Genomic DNA, 18,482 nt, shown 5'->3' on the forward strand with positions numbered 1-18,482 from the left:
ACAATGGTAATGCCTTCCAAAATTGTAATGGGATATCACAACCACGATATGGTTGTAACAGGATATCACAACCAGGGTATGGTTGGAACAGGATATCACAACCAGGGTGTGGTGGTAACAGGATATCACAACCAGGGTGTGGTGATAACAGGATATCACAACCAGGGTGTGGTTGTAACAGGATATCACAACCAGGGTGTGGTGGTAACAGGATATCACAACCAGGGTGTGGTTGAAATGGGATATCACAACCAGGGTGTGGTTGTAACAGGATATCACAACCAGGGTGTGGTTGTAACAGGTATCACAACCACGATATGGACATCCACACAGTCAAGACACACCATTTTCATCACCATAAGGATCCTTCATGATGCCCTTTTATAGCTGACATTTTCTGTCTGGGTGTCAAATATTGATTATATATTCCAAATGAAGACCTTTTCCTGACTTTTACATGCCTCCCTCTCAGTTTTGCTTAGAAACTTATGAACAATTACTTAAAATCACCAAAACCTATTTTTCAGAGCTGTCAAACATACTGTCTGATAAAAAATTGTAGACTAAATTTTAGGAACATCAATAGACTAGCAAGATATACTCAAATAAGGGATTGAAAGCAACGCACAGGAGAGCAGAAAGGCTTCCTGCAACTCCAGAGAGCACGGTGGGAGGCAGGGCAGCCAGTGCTAGCTGCCTTCGCGGCCAGAAGTCATAAACCATAAACCATGTGACACCACTACTACTGCTAGCTGCTTCCTCCAACATCCATTCTCCCCCTTCTTCTCAGTGAAATGACTCATTAAAAAGTCTACATTTCCTGGCCCTTGTCAGAGCTATATTTGACTAGATGTGGCAACTATGGTTGGCCAAGATGATGTAAGCACATCATCTTGTCGGGACGTGGGGACTTTTGGGAAGTCTCCAAAAGAAAGCGGCAGTCTTTTCTTCACACCTTTCTCTTTGCTCCTTCCTGAGGCCAGCAATTGGCCACCTGGCCAGAGAAGCAAAATAGAAGATGTTGTTGTCTCTAATGACCTTGGAGCCACCAAACTAGACCTGAAGTGCCTATCTTTAAACTTCTTTTACAGGGAGAGAGAGAAACGTCTATCTTATTTAAACCATGATATTGGGTTCCTTTTTTTTTTCTCTATAGACAGTAGTCCAAACTCACATAAGCAGTCTTCTCCTTATCTGGGGTCAAAGGCAGTTATCATTTGAGGTTTGAGACTGTTCTTTTGATTTGGAAAAAAAAATAATTCAGTAGGCCTTTTGATCATACAAAAAGGCCTGAAACAATTACAGACTGTAGCATTTGAGACAATTGGAAGGTAAACAGCTCTGTGAAATGATACAAAATTTTATCTTCCTTTAAGTGGAGTTGAGGCTGTACAGAAAGAGGATTATAATGTTGGAGGAAGGGAGAAGGAGTAGAGAGGAAGGGCTTCCTCTCTTTTTTGAAGAAATAAAAGGGTATAGTTGAGGGCTACCACCATGGGTAGAGTTTAAGTTTGGGATTCCTACATCTATCATCTATTCTCTCAAAGATACCCCTGTCACTGGGGGCCTGAGGAGAGTGACAGCTGGTGTAGCAGCCCTCTGCAGAGATGGATCTAGAAACCAGGCTATCAGTGTGCATTAGTTTTAAAGTGGGTACTTTTTTCTTTTCTGCAACATTAATTTTCTTTGCTGATGTCCAAGTGTAGCGGTGTAATGAGCATCTCTCTCTTTCTCACTATTTTTTTTTTTTTAATTCTCAGTATCCATTTACCCTCTGGTAACATAAAGCTACTTTCCTTTGGGAGTAACTCCTGCCTCACTCTCATCCATGTATTTGGGTGAGTTCCATTCCTCACCCCTAAACCTTCATCCTAGCCCCCAATCTCCAAGAGACTTGGTCCCAGTGATTATTTAAGGGATAAGCTAGGAAGTCAAGCAAGGCTCAAAAAAACCCAAAGCTGAGATATTTGCTGGACTTATTGGGAAATGCCTTTTTTCTGCTCAGCTTGCTAAAGTGCTAAGAAGAGAAACCTGGAGATTCTGTGCCTTCTCTGTTACTCCGGACAGCCTACCTGAGAATAAAACCAAAACAAAGGAAACGGAAGTAAGAGATGAAGAGAAACCAATTTCTGATCATGTTGTTTGAGCCCTGGAATCCCACTGAGTTTGGAACCACGTGTAGACCCTGGATCTGCCATTACCTTAGCCAATGTGTTTTCTTTTATTGATGGTGGTGGTGTTGCTCTTTGATACCAGTTGGAGCTGAATGTCTGTCTCTTGCAACCCTGAGTCCTGATTAATACATTAAGTCTAGTCTTGTTGTGCTTTGGGGAATCAAGGAAGAGGTGTATACCTACATTTGGAGTACATGGGTATAGGTGAACAAAGAGCATGAAAAAATGTTATAAGAGAGCCAGAGATGATTGGCAGGAGGGAGCAGCAGTCCAAAGCAAGAGGGAGATCTTGGGGTGAAGACGGGCGCTTAGAACTCATAACTTGGGCCCGAAACAAGAATGACCTCTGAAACCTGGAGAACATGGGAATACTCTAATTACACTAATAAAATCAATATGCCATGAATAAAATATGATATCTGCAGAAAACAGTCTCATAGGTCCAAGTGGAAAGAGCTGAATCAGACAGTTGGTTAACATTATTCATGCCTCTAAAAAAACAATGAGTCAACAAGACATAGAGGAAAGCCTGAACGAGATCTGAGATACAGAATTTGGCACTGCCTCTCCAAATCCCATAGACTGAAGCCACACTGAGCACCAACTTGACCACCTGCTTGCATTATTTCCACATAATGGATCTAATAGGACCATTAAACTTAAGAATCACAACTTAGGCTCTATTTCAATTCAACACTCTTCACGCAGCCTTAAGATTACAATTACACATGCCTTGCAGCTTTCTGTCAACCTGTGAAGGCTGATGTACGGCCCTATAAAGGAGAGGGGTGGAATCTGGATCAAAACAGACTGTTTAAGAGAGTGGAAAGTCAAACTGTTCCCCGGGAGGCCATGTCCAAACACCAGGTCTGCATGGCCCTCAGCAGAACCAGAATTGGAGGGAGGGGTGTGGAATTGGAAGGCGGGTGTTGGGTGAGGGGTTACACTTTCTGAGTCAGAGGGAGAGTAATAAAAGATCACTTTGGGAGGCGGCCGGATGGCTCAGTTGGTTAGAGTGTGAGCTCTGTACAATGGGGTTGCCAGTTCGATTCCCATATGGGCCAGTGAGCTGCGCCCTCCACAACTAGATTGAAGACAATGAGCTGCAGCTGAGCTTCTGGAGGGATGGCCGGATGGCTCAGGTGGTTAGAGCACAAGCTCTCAACAACAAGGTTGCCAGTTCAATCTGGCATGGGATGGTAGGCTGCGCCCCCTGCAACTAAGATTTAAAATGGCGACTGGAGCTGAGCTGTGCCCTCCACAACTAGATTGAAAAACAACGACTTGGAGCTCATGGGCCCTGGAGAAACACACTGTTCCCCAATATTCCCCAATAAAATTTAAAAAAGAAAATCACTTTGGAAACAAACAAAGATATTTTGGTAATTGTTCTAATCAAACGGGGAGGGTCCACATCTGGCCTTTGTTGGTAGGGCTCTAATGAATGGAGCTGGTTTAAGATCAGGGCTACTTCTCTTGGTTCCAGGTTTTTGCATGATAGAAGGTTCCTTGCCCACGAGGGGCCAAATCCACATTTTCACTAATGTTGGAAATATCATTTTAGAATATTATTCCTTTCTCTTGAAGCTTTTTCCCTTCTAAAAATGCAAAATGTCCAGGAAGAGCATTAATACATTAAAACTTCATCACTCATATAGACATTTTTACTGAGAAATTTTTTTAAGCAAAAATTGAATGTCCTCTATTTTAGTATTTAAATGAGCTTCATTGTTTTTACTAGTAAAAGACTTTCTAAGAGTGAATTTTCCTAACTTGGAATATGAAAAATTCATGCAAATCAATGAAAGACTCACTCTGGAAATTAAAAAATGTATGTAATTGATAAGCTTAAAAAGCTCAAGTCACCCCAATAAAAATTTAAAAAAAAACTCAAGCCATATTAATATGCAAAAATGGAGTGTTAATTTCCATACTTTTGCCAATATACATCATTATTTTCCTGACAGTGGGGTATGTAAGCCATAAATGTACAGTTTCCAAAGTTATACAAGTCTTAAAGCTTATCTATCTCTGACTTTTGAATGCCATTTCTTCAAAGGTATCTGTTTGGGAAAGAATGGCAAATAATGACCTGGCACACTGCCAGGTTTCAAAAGTACTGCTGGTTTGGCCTTGTTTCAGTACCTACATTAAAATCTGTTTATGTAATTTTCTACAGAAGAGAATTTGCATTGCTAAACTTGGAATGTACAGCAGGCATCCTTAATTTAGGTAAAACAGCCATTTTGCCAGAGCTCCATAAAAGCTATACAAAAACATATGTTAGTTTTCACAAATTTCAAGTTTTATTTGCAAAGCACCAGCCCACTCTGTACAGGTGCTAGGCTTATCATGAAGTAGTGACAGAATTAATACTTGCCTCTCCTGTCCTGCTCATGTCCTCGTCTCGCTTACCTCCTCTCTCTTCCCTTCTCTTCCCTTCATAAGGAGGAGTCTTTTCCTTCCTCTGAGCAAATGCACAACCTCTGTGTGTCTTTGCACCTTCTCCCTATTCTTTTAATCAGACAAACACATACGTGGGAACTTCCTCCTCATTGTCTTACAAAATAAAAGAAGGGTTATAAAATTATCTGCATTTCCTTTCTTAGTAAAAACACATCATGAAACTCTCTCCAAGTCAATTGGTAGAGAGCTAACTCATTCTTTTAAATATATAACATTCTGTGTTGCTTAATATTCTATGATGTGGATATACCACGATTTAATCAATTATTTCCCTATTGATGGGCATATGCTTTGTTTCCATGTTTTTGGTCTCACAGTAAGTGCCGCGATAAAAGTCCTTTATGCCTAGTGTTAACGTACTGGTGCCTTTATTTCTCAGGACTCACAGGAGTGAGATTACTGGGGCACAGGTATGTATATTTGTAGATAGGTACTGCCAGATTGCTTCCCCAAAGGACTGTATTGGATTCATTGTTTCAAACATAAGGTATAAGCCTGCCCTCTCCTGAGCTCACCTCTATTGTCACCAGCTATAGGAGTTATTATTTAATTATTCCACCTTGATAAAAAGTGATTGCTGGAATTTTAATACTCACCTTTGTTAATTTTATATTGAATGTGCACATGAGGAGTTCTGCATCTTAACACCTCGCAGTAGAGAAGACCTGTGCTGGCACCCTGGCCCCAGTTCTGATTTCACTTGTTTGTCTATATCACGATGGGAGATTTTGGGATGTGTTTTCTGAATCTTTGCAGATTCACACAGACGTTTCCTCCACCCTAACATATGAATGGGTATCTGAGAGTCATACCAACAAGTTATTTTGGTGTTTTTTTTATCTGTGGGTTTTATTTAATTCTCTCTAGCTTCAGACTTTTAATGAGAAATCTAATGCCAGGCTGAGATTTTTTCTTTTTAAGTAACTTTCTCTTTCTATTCAATAGATTCTAAGATTAGTACTTTTGATTCCTGTTGTTCAGGAATTCTACCAGAATATGCTTATGTGTAAGCATATGTTTGGTTTTTTTGGTTATTATTATTATTTTTTAATCAATCTGATTGCAATTCAGTAAGGCCTTTCAACTTTCAGATTCAAATTGTTCTTTAGCTTAGATAATTTTTTTCCTTTTTTTTGGTCAATTATTGCCTCTCCTCCATTTGTTCCTTTTTCTCCTTCCGGTAATCTTATTACTTACATGTTGCATCTCCAGGATCCCTTTTTCATGTCTTTATTTTCTCACCATTTCCATTATTTTTTTCCTCTGTATTTCAAAATCTTTCTTTCACTTTCCAGACCACTAATTCAGGTTTCAACATGACCACTCTTTCTTTAAATTTATGTACTAAATTTGAAAATTTGAAAATTATGCTTAATGTTGCCAGGAATTCTCTTACGTGCCATAATTGAATCTTGTTAAATTCTCTTACTTTTTCAGTTCTGGTTCAGGTTGTCGTCTTTCCTTTGCAGCAGGGTCATCTGGTATATCATAGAAGTTATCTATTGCTGCCACATAAAACTTTGTGTCTAAAAACAACAACAAACATGTATTATTTCTGGAGATTTCAAACGGAATAAAAGGGTACCCAAAAGAAAGTAAGTCTCCCTTCCACCCCAGAACTCCAGTCTCATGTACTCAGCCACCTAACTAGATATAACTACATTTTATAGTTTTTTAAAAAAATTATAAGCATATACAGCATATATATGTATATAAAGAGATATTTTTGGCTTCTTGTTTTGAAATAATATCAGACACAGAAAAATTATAAAAATAGCACAAAAAAACACATACCCTTTCCCCAGACTCCTCAAACAGTAGCATTGTGTCACATATGCTCTCTCTATATATACTTTTTTCTAAACAATTTGAAATTGGATTGCAAATATTATGCCCTTTACCACCAAGTATTGTCAGTGCATGTTTCCTGAAAACTGGAACATTTTCCTTTATAAACATAGCATAATTATAAAAATCAAGAAACTTACATTAATTTAATATTAGTATCTAATCTATAAACCTTATTCAAATTTCATTAATTATCTCACTAATGTCTTTTATAGCAAGAGAAAAATAACTTTTTCTGGCCCAGAATTCAATCCAAGATCATACATTGCATTTTACTGTCATGCTTCTTTAATCTCCTTTAAGCTGGAAGAGTTCCTCAGTCTTTCTTTTTCTATCGCTAACATTTTTATAAAATCATAAATAAAATCATTCTACAGAAAGTTTTGTCCCTTGTCTTTTCCACTTATTTTCTTGGACATTTTCCACGTCAGTATATATCTATCTATCTCATCCATTTTATTGGCTGCACAGTATACCGTATCAGTCAGGATGATCTGGGTTATGCTTTGATAACACCACCAGAATCTGAGAGGCTTTATACAACAAAACCTTATTTATTGTGCCTGTGAATCTGCTGTCCTCCCTGAGAAGGCTCAGTGCTCTGGCTGCTTGTGTCATGCCACTCTCCCTCTACAGTTGCTGCAACCAGAAAGGAGCACGGGACATCTCACAGAGGTTCTGAAAATGCTTCTCAAATTTCAGGGGCCAAAGTAAATCACATCATCAGCATGCCCAACCTCAAAGTGGCAGGAAAGGGTCTTCCTGCCATGGACTCACAATGAAAAGGGATCAAGAAATATGAGTGAACACTAGTAACATCTACCACATATATTATTGAATAAATATACCATAATTTATTTATGTTGTCCCTTATTGATGGACATTTAGATTTTTTTAAAAGATCTTTCCACATCAATTTTTACAGACCTGTACAAGTATATCTACAACATAAACTCCAAGAAATAGATTTGCCAAAGCAAAAAGAATGTGCATATAAATTTTTGATAGATCAAGGCTGCCTTTTGGAGCTCTGTGCAAGATGAGTGAACAGAGGAACCCAGACAACAAAGACAAGAAACAGACACAGGAAAACAAAGGGAAGAATGTGATAGGAGAGACTGAAGAGTAGATTTCAAGCCTGAATTTCCAATTCACAGGCCCTTTGAATCCTGGCTGCTCATGTCCAGTAAACCTTAGTATGAGCTCTTGTATTAACTTTTGCAGATTTCAGACAGACAGAAAGAGGGATGGCATAATCCTTACTCTCATTTCAGTTTTCAACTTAGTAAAGAATTGGGGGCAAGGAAAAAGCTGAGCACTAAGTTGTCCAGCCCCACGGTTCTCCACTGGACCCCAATGTTTACGAGTTGAGCTGCTTTTAAATCCAGTGCAAATAGCTGATGGAAGTAAATTTTCGTTCGATCTGGAAATAAAGCATAGCCCAAGAAAAGTCTTGTTTTTAAATTCCATCTCTGCACCAGTGTCAATTTTTCCCATTTTTAAAAGCCGAGCTTAGATTTCACTTACTTGATAAAACTTGACCAACTACTATCAGAGCTCATCCTGATCTCCAACTTTTCTAAATTCTTATGACATACAAGTTACGTAGTCCACATTTGATTTTGTATTGTTCTCTGTTTGTCTTATCTCTAGAATTAGATTTTAAGTTCTTTGAGTGTAGGGGAAATATTTTATCTTTATTTCGAATTTCCTACAGAAACTTGTAGATATAACACTCAATAAAGGTATACCTGTGGACTGATTAATTCTACCTAAGCCATGCAAACCTGACTTAACCTGAGTGTACTATTTATAAACCACAAATAAAATGAAGGACAACTCAGCTAAAACCAACATGTGGTTCCCATTTGCCAGGTTTCCCAAGTATTGTAGATTATTGACTTGTTGATAAAATCGCAGCAATTCTGAAAACTGTCAGCAGACACCTTCATGTGCCATTCTAGTGACTACAGATTATTTTCTTAGACTTGTATAAACGTGACATAAGTAAGCCTACCCATTTTCTATAAATAATTCTATAAATAGATTTATATCCATAAACAGATTTATAGACTATGGTGCTCATTCAGATATATAAAATGCAAGAAAAAAAATATGGTACTCACTGTATAGATATATTTTAAAGTATCGGAAGTCTATTTCTCCCTTTCTTGGAAAAAATCACTGTATAAATGTTGTACATCATTCCCATGCATCTTTTCATATTTTTACCATGATAGTATGTATCCATAAATAATATATACTATTGCTATGCACGCATGTTTTAACTTTTAAATGCTATCACACTCTACTTATTATTCTACAACCTCCCTTTTTGCTCTTTATGGTATGTATTTGTAATTTATCTCATGTTAATAGGGTAACTCTAGATCACTTAACTAGCCAGAATTTTATTTTAGTAAACCCATTTTCCATTGATGCACAAGTTTTTCCCAGGTTCCAAAAAATGCTGCAAGAAATGTTCTTGTTCATATCCATTTACACACATACATAAAAGTTTGTGGCATTTACCTACAAGTAGGATTGCTGGGTGTGCATATCTTAAACATTGATAATGCCAAATAGCTTTTCAAAAACGGTTGTAATAATTTCGGCTCCCACCAGCAATACATGAAAGTGCCTTTTTGCCTCACATCGTCTCCCAATTAGTGTTAATATACGTAGTCTCTCAGTACAATGACAGACTACAATACTACAATAACCCATACCCTACCTGCCCTGACCTTTGTATCGTTTATGGGGATCAATATCTTGTGGGAAGCTCTCATCCCCTATAGATCAATTCAATTAAGCTCATTGATTTCATTTCTTTTGGTCAGCTTGATTTGTTAGTTAAAAGATCCCTCTTGATTGTGATTTGGTTAATCATCCTTCTGTGGTTCTTGATTGTTTCATCATCTGGTAAATTATTCTTTTTTTTATCAAAGAGTTTTACTTTTTATCCCAAATAATAATTTTAATCTTAGATTCCACTTGCCTGCTATTAATTCCATTAAATACTATTATTCTTCTGCAAACTCCTTCTTTTCATTTGCATTTAATTGTTAATTTTTCTGTACTTTTATTTTCAAATTTCCGGATGGTTTTAAGTGTGCCTCTTGAACTAGAGATGGTTTTGGTTATTTATTTGTTTGTTAATCAAATGGGATATTTTTGATCTTTTAGTAAATGAGTTCTATCCAATTAAATAGTGATCCCGGTATATTTGGATTTATTTATACCATCTACTTTGGTTCTTCTCTTTACTATCCATTTTCTTTTTTCTTTTTACTCCTTTCCTCTCTTCTTTGGGACTGATGAAATTTTCTGTACTCTTTTTTCCTCTTTTGCTGGTTTCGAAGCTATGCACTGTATTTTTTTTTTGTTTTAATTGGGGAACACTGGGGAACAGTGTATTTTTCCAGGACCCATCCGCTCCAAGTCAAGTTGTTGTTTTCAGTCTAGTTGTGGAGGGCGCAGCTCACTGGCCCACATGAGAATTGAACCAGTGACCTTGGTGTTGTGAGCACTGCGTTCTAACCAATTGAGCCAACTGGCTGCCCTGTATTTCTAATATTTGATATACTTATTTACCTCTATATTTTCCCTGCACAGTCTTAAGTTATTCATTGTTTTTTTCTTCCTCCTGAATAAAACACAAAGTTAATCATGCTTTGACAACCATTCAAGTACTCCCATGTTGTTTTTTAACCTTCAAATTATTTTTTAAAAAGTAATAGTAATTTATATTTACCACTTAATTTATGAATTTCTGTCCTCAGTATTTTTTTCTTGCATCTAATTTCTTCTTCCTGGGTTTACTGTTCTTCTTATTAAAGTACATCTTTTAATAGATTGCTCACTGTAGGTCTATGGTCAGTAAGTTCTTTAATTTTTGCATATTAATTGTCCATGTTTTGTATATTTGAAATTGTATTTTCATCAAGCATCTATGCTGCTTTTCCTATACAACATAAGCAAACAGAAGTTGAAGACAAGTTTCTCATTATGGAAGAATTGTACCAGCTAAACACAAAAGGAATGAACAAATTCAAATATCACCATTTTGCCACTCCTAATAAATTGATGTATTAATTACTGCCAACATCACACACAGAGACAATCAGCTCTACAGGTCTCCTACCCGCCACATACAAAGGAGTCTGGAACTAAGTTGCAAAAAAATAAGAAGGTAGGGCAAAGGAAGAATGGAAAGCTACTTGGAGAATTGGAAGAGACTTAAAAGATGTATATTTTTAAAAAAGCAAACTAAACTATAGGGTTTAGAGATGCATCTTGGGTGACAGAATTATAAAGAAAGCAAGGACATTACCATAAAAGTCAAGATGTGGTTACTTTTAGGTGAAAGGGAAAGGATTGGGATGGGAATAGGGTAAATGAAACTCTTGTGCGGCTGGAGAGGGGACCCGATTGGGGTACAGCAGAGAACAAGACCAAGTGTCTAGCTCTCGGGAAGAGTACATCCTATTGGGAGAGACAAGTCAATAAATGCATAACACAATGACAGTGATAAGTGCTATAAAGAAATATAAAGTATGATGATTTTAAATCTCTAAGTAGGTAACAACTGAGATTCACTCTTAACACAAAATACGTAGAAAATGTAATTATTTGATCAAGTCCATAAATAACATAGTTTTTCAATATTTATGGCCAATAAAAAGAAAAAAAGAAAAAGGGAAGGAAATGAAGAGAGAGAGAAAAAAATAGAGGCACAAAATGTAAGGCCGAAGATTGATACATAGGCCGAAGGGAGAGACAACCACAAACGCATGAAGGAACACCCACACCCACAGGGCCACAATTTTATGGAGTAAAATCTTTTACTACTGCTACAAATTCACAACTCTATATAGAAATAAGGGTGTGTTCTCCTGGAGCTTTTCCTTTCAGCTGATACTGGGTCAAGGTCTGTATACCTCTTAGACTTGGTATTCCAGTCCTTGCTTTGCCTTTAGGTTTGTTCCCTATTTGGATATAAATACCGAAGAGACACTTTACATTTCTGAAAGCAGGTTTTATATGGAAAATGGGGTGATAGTAGAAGAATATCCATCCCCAGAAGAGAAAGGGCATGGGAGGCGCTGTGGAGGTACCGGAGAAAACTCCCCTATTTAGCCAGAACTGATTTGCCATACCAGAACCTTCTCCTTGCAGCCAGGAGCATAACAAAATGGATGACAGTAAATGCAGACAGAGGTTGCGTGGAAAGATGTTCTCCCTCGGTTCACCTTGAAAGGTTCATTTATAGCTTGCTTCTCTGGATGCACAAAGGAAATCAATCTCAACCATCTACAGCAATAATAAAAAAGGCAACAAAATGATTGTGGTTTTTAATTTCTTCCTCTTGTGGCAGCTTTAGTTTGTCCTGTTTTTTGCTGGATTTATTAGAAATAACTATTCAAGTCAATAAAACGACAAAAAGTTAAGCTCCATCTTAGCTAGAAACAGGAAACGTACATGTAGTTACAATTCACTTTGAATATGTAATTTATGTATATTGTATACCTAATTATGTTACATAATAATGGCATAATAATATTATAGCTCATATTTTGACTTACAAATATATAAAATTAATCTTAATTTGCAGACTGTGAGAGGACAGAAGGTCATAGGAGCAATAATCCACCATTTAATAGTGAGACCTCAGCCAAATGCTGTCTCACATGTTTTTCAGTAGTATAATTTTTCTTTGTAACCAGATTTTATTTTGATTAAAAGAGTAATATAAAAAAGCAATACATACTCTTATTTTAAAAAGTTAAAAAGTAGGAAAAAGGATATACAAAGAAACCTAAAAATGACCTGTACTTTTTCCACCAAGAAATCTATATGCCCAGACTTTTCTCTTTACCTATGCACACGTGCACGTGCGTACACACACACACACACACACACACACACACACACTTTCCAAAAGTAGGGTCATTCTAAACATGTTGTTTTATAACCAATTTTTAAGTTAATATATTATATATATACACTTGTTATGTTACAGGATGAAAAAAGGAAGTTACTGAGTGATAGATATATGCTCATAGTATGACCCATATTTTGTTTTAAAATTCTATATGATTATATCTAGATACAAATATAACTCTAGATACAGATCTAGGATTTTATTTGTGCAGAAAATGATATGGCAAAAGTACAAACCAAACTTTCAGCAGAAAATGGGATGGAAACGAGGGGGGGGTAAGTAAAAGACATTTAAAAAACATTTTGTTTTAAAGATTTTATTGGGGAAGAGGAACAGGAATTTATTGGGGAACAGTGTGTACTTCTGGGACTTTTTTCCAAGTCATGTTGTTGTCCTTTCAATCTTAGCTGTGGAGGGTGCCGTTCAGCTTCAAGTTGTTGTCCTTTCAGTCTTAGTTGTGGAGGGCGCAGCTCAGCTCCAGGTCCAGTGTTTGTTGCTAGTTGCAGGGGGCGCAGCCCACCATCCCATGCAGGAGTCGAACCAGCAACCTTGTGGTTGAGGGATGCACTTCAACCAACTGAGCCATCCAGGAGCTCAGTGGCAGCTCAGCTCAAAATGCCGTGTTCAATATTTTAGTTGCAGCGAGTGCTGCCCACCATCCCTTGCGGGACTCGAGGAATTGAACTGGTAACCTTATGGTTCAGAGCCCAGTGGCCCATGTGGGAATCGAACCGGTAGCCTTCGGAGTAGGAGCATGGAGCTTTAACGGCCTGAGCCATCGGGCTGGCCCTAAAATTTTTATTTTATACATATCTGCAATCTGCATAATCTGTTCGAAAAAATGCATGTACTACTTCAGAAATTAATAAAAGTGTGCATAATAGCTTTTCATATCAGTTAAAATGATCTATGTCACCATTTATAATTGTTTTATACAATTATGATTTATGTCTATACTATAGCATTTACTTAATTGTCTACTTATGGGCTTTTAGCATGTTTCTCATCTTTTGGTATTAAAGCATTAGAGCTGATGGTCCGGCTAGGTCTTATTTTCAGGGAAACACGGTACTTAGTGAAGCAAGCTTTCCTCATACTTTTCCTTTTTGGAATGTTTCTAATTATTTTTGCATGTTTATTCTTATAAGTGAAATTTAGAATAATTTTGTCAAATCCTAAATGTTGGGATTGTGTTAAAGTTATGGATACATTTGGGGAGAACTAACATATTTATAATATTTAATATGTCCCAAGTCCTTCGTTGAGTTATATAGTTTTCTTTAAATATGTCCATTAAGTCTTATCAAATTTATACTTACATATTTTATGTTTTGTGTTATTAACACCAATAGAAACTTTTATTTTTGCTTAACAGTATGACTGGCATTTTTATGGGCACTCAACAAGCATTTTTTTTAAATAAATAAGTGCATAATAGACTTTTAAAAGCCATGAAAACTTTTAATTATAGACTAAAGGAGAAATGTGCCCTACTACCTGAAAGATTTTGGTTTAATTGTACTAACACACACACACATACAAATCATAGTCAATGTGATTTGCTAGAACTCATATGTAAAAGTGAACTTAGCTTTCAGAACTGAGTCAGCCTGACCTTTTCCACACACACTTGGGGGAAAATGTTCTGCTCTTGCTTTACTAGTGCCTAGAGTTCTACCACTAATTTCACTGCGTCACAGTAAGGGATTCCTTTCTCTGAAAACACAAACACCTCTCAGAAAAGTAGTAGGATACTATAAATTAAGCCATCACAGCCTTTTACACATTAGTGTGATTTAATGATCAGGTTCTTCCCACCTCATAGCTAATTAAGAAGAGTTTTTGATGAGAGGAAAGAATCAAGAGAGCAAAAAACAAGGAATACCAGGATACTGGACATATAGGGTATGTCGAGGTTAAAAAGAAAAAAAAAAGGCAGGAGAAGGAAGCTGACGTTTATAAATTTCTTTGGGCAGGAAGTGTATCTTGCTCATCTTCAAGTATAATGTCACCATAGAGGTGTGTTTAAAATAGATGCGTCAGTGGATAAACAGCTCTGCGTGTCTCATAGCTTTGCCTATGGGTTGTTCTGCCCAAAGCTGCAGTCCCAGGGCTATTTTGGGGTGACCTCTACTCTGCTATTCTGGCTTCCTTTCCTCAGAATTACTCATCTAGGATGGGATGCCAGAATTTCATTGTTATCAGATGTTAATTGACTGGTATAACAAACAATTGCTAATTGCTCACACATTTAATAGTAAAGTAAAACAATATGATGTGTATTTATACAATTTTAAATGTTTCCTTATAGAATAAAAACAGTATTATCTTCAGATGCTTGGTCAGGTCTTTGATTAGCTCTGTCTCCCAACCCTCATGGGTCTGATCATTTCACAATTAACCCCACTGGGGAAGTATTGGGAAAGTGGAAGATGAGGGATAAACAGTGGATTTTCCCCTACTACTTAGTTTTTCCACTGTTAGTTTTTATGAAGTATTACATAATGTAGCAAAATGATGACTCAACCATGAAGTCCCAACTCCTGGGGAAAGTGGAGAGAAAATCTGATGGAGCTGAAAAGGATGTGCAGCTAGCAGAGTAAGGGGCGTCTGGAAAGAGACAAAAATGATATCAAATTGAGAAGTTTTTTAAAAAATTGATAATAGTTTTAGTAATAAAAAACATAAATATTGGGTTAAGATACTAAAGTTTCTTTTGAACTCTCAATGATAGACATCAAATGTTGCCATGGTTATTATCTACTGTGAGATCCATAAAGCTGGGCCCTATCTATCTTGGTTCCTGGTGGTTTAATTTGTTAAAGATTTTGTACTCATTTTCAGAAGGCTAATGACTCAATCAGCAGTCCAAGATTATTATTTTTTTTTATTCTCCTCTGAATTAATACAAGTTGGAAAAAGTGATTTGAGGTAACTATTAGAAAATAATTTATTTCAAAACCATTACTCTGAAATTAAGTCAACGTTGATTTTCTGTTTTGATTTATCAAGATAATAATTTATCAAGATGATGGGCATATTCTCCACTTAATTTTGCACTCAAGTCTTTTGTGGCTTATTTAGGATATTTGCATCTAGTCCAAATCATGGCATTGTTTAACATTAAATAAAAGTTGTGAACTTGATATCAAGCAACCTAAGGTCCTCCTACATCTTAAAGACACAAATTATAAGTAATCATATTCCCAAAGAATTTAAAAATGGAGACTCCTCTTCTAATCAATTTCATATGCTACTGTGTGCAGTTATAAACATACCAAAAACACATGTGATATGAACTAGGTGTATGTGTTAAACATAAATTCAGTTTCTATTGTACAAAATTAGAAGTTACAGCTATTACGATTGACGTTTCCAAGTTCAAACTGTTTGCACAAAAGTGATCAAAAGTATCAACTCTTTTGACTTTCAGTAAATTTTATAAAGCTGGTTAAGATGATACAAACAACATTTGGTGCAATTTCGACACAGGAAAAAAACAGTCATGTGTTTTAGGCTAATAAATTCTCACTTTCAGCAGAGAGTTTTGTTATGATGGCCAATAAATAAACAGTTGTTAGAAACAAAGGTGTGAAAAAACAATCAAGCCTGTCCCCCCAAACCTTATTCCAAGTCCTCTAATACTAGCTAGTTATAAATCTACATCAGAATCCATTTTAGAGTCCCTCCTGGGTAATAAGCAAAAGGCAACATGCTCCAGTCATTCTCTCATAACTGCACAGCAGAGCTCATAACAAAGCAAAAGTTATTTAGGGATTCAAAGGAAGAGAATTATCCCTGATCAACCGGTGTGGTTATGGCATAATTGATGTCCAAGAGCTGGATGACCTTGGGTCAAAACTTATCCAAAACGGCTGAAAAACAGAGACCAAGAAGAAAGAGGGGAAGTATTTGGAGCCTGCTAAGCGATAAAGAGCTGCATAAATCAGCTTGTTGAATGTCAAAGAACAGCCTGACTTGACCTGACATGCTTTGTTAGGTCAGTTCCTTGCTCCCATCTAGGCAGGCCTGGAAGATCTATTTCCTTTGGCCACAGATTAGTCAAAAGGTACTAGACAAACTCAGAAATGAACCATTTTATCCCACTGCTTTGTCCCTGGGAAAAAACCTCCTCCTTTAATCTTCAAGGACCTGCTGTCCTCACCCCATTAAAATATGCTCTCAGATCCTTCATGCCTAACACAAAATAGATGCTAGGTATACATTTTCATTTTCCTACCTCTTTCCCTTAGTCAAATAATTGATGAAAATGTGCTTCTTTCTTCCAGTGCTCTTATTTTCACAAATAGTAAATCCTGGACTCAAAGGAGCCAGAAGAGGGAGGAAATGTAGGCATCAACTTTTGTGACTGTCTACTTCATTTACATATAAGTCTTTCAGATCAGCTAACACTTCATCCGCGCTCCATGAGTCTAGGTACTCTACACAGTGCTTTACGTGGAGGACACCACTTATTGCAACAACCCTGTACCGGGCTGTGTTAGTGCATTGGGGCTGCTAGAGCAAAAGTACCATAGACAGGGTGGGTTCAACAACAAATGCTTCTCACACTTCTGGAGACTAGGAAGTCCAAGTTCAAGGGACCGGTTGATTCAGTGTCTGGTGAGGGCTGCTTCCTGGCTCACAGTCTGCAATCTTCTCTCTGTGTCCTCACATGGTGGAAGGAATGAGAGCTCCCAGAGACACCCTTTATAAGGGCACTAATTCCATTCAGAAGGGCTCTACTCTCATGGCCTAATTATCTCTCAAAAGCCCCACCTTCAAATCACATCACATTGGGGTTTAGGTTTCAACACATGAATTTGAGAAGGACACAAATATTCAGTTTATAGAATCTTCAACCAATGTTATCTTCATTTGATAGGCTGAGGAAAGTGGGGCTTTTGGAGTTTGAGAACTTTACTAAGATCACACAGCTGGCAAGTAATGTAGCCAGGGCATCTGCTCTTGGGCCTGTGCTCGAAGCCTGTGCCATGTCCGGGATGCGTCCTCTCTGTGAGTGACAGAAAGGACACCAGCTGATTGATCTGAACACGTTCATTCTTTGCAGGGACTTTAGGGTGGTTATGGACCCTTCACATAAGGCTGGTGAGGTGGGCAGAATAATGACCTCCCCAAAATGGCCATGCCCTAATGTCCAGAGCTTGTGACTATGTCTCCTCACATAGTAAAAGGGACTTTGCAGATGTGATTAAGGTTATGGATCTTAAAATGGGAAGATTTTCCTGGATTACCTGGGTGGGCCCAATCTGATCACATGAGATCGTGAAAATGGGAGTGAAAGGCAGATGGGTCAGACCCAGGAGACAGAAGAAAAAATCGAAGTATGAGAAGGATTCAATCTACTACTTCCAGCTTTGAAGATGAGGAAGGAAATGGAAACCTCAGTCCCACAACTACAAGGACCTCGATTCTGCCGACCCAAAATAAGCAAAAAAAAAAAAAAAAAAAGAAGAAGAAGAAGAAAGAAAAATTAAAATGCAGCCCTGCTGATATCACCTTGATTTTAGCCCAGTAAGACTTGTATCAGACATCTGGCATAGAGATATATTAACTGTAAGATAATAAATTTGTGTTGTTTGAAGCCCCCATGTTTGTGGTAATTTGTTGCATCAGCAACAGGAAACTAACACAATTTAGTCAGTTCCTTTATCCAAATTAACTAAATTCCTTTGATGCCTAGTCACACAGGGAAGTGTACACAATTGTCTGACTCTGGTCCATCTCTTACTTGGGAAGAAAAGCAAAAATTCATGCTACTCTGTAGGCTATGAGGTGAACCTGGATTGTTCTTTTGGTTGAAACCATACTCCAGGATCAGTGGACACAGTACCACCCCAGTATGGAATCCAAACACCATGGTCTGTCCAGAACTGGACTAACTGGTTTTGAACATAGAGAAAAAACCTATCAGTGGCGTATGTTCTATTTGTCTCCCGTGCAGCTGCCATTAGAGAAATGGTGAAATGGAGGGTACGTTTACGCGTATACCTGGTAAAAATCTCTAGATTTATGTGCAGTTAGCAATG

The sequence above is a fragment of the Rhinolophus hipposideros genome (genome assembly GCF_964194185.1).
Source record: "Rhinolophus hipposideros genome assembly, chromosome: 7".
Classification (NCBI taxonomy): domain Eukaryota; kingdom Metazoa; phylum Chordata; class Mammalia; order Chiroptera; family Rhinolophidae; genus Rhinolophus; species Rhinolophus hipposideros.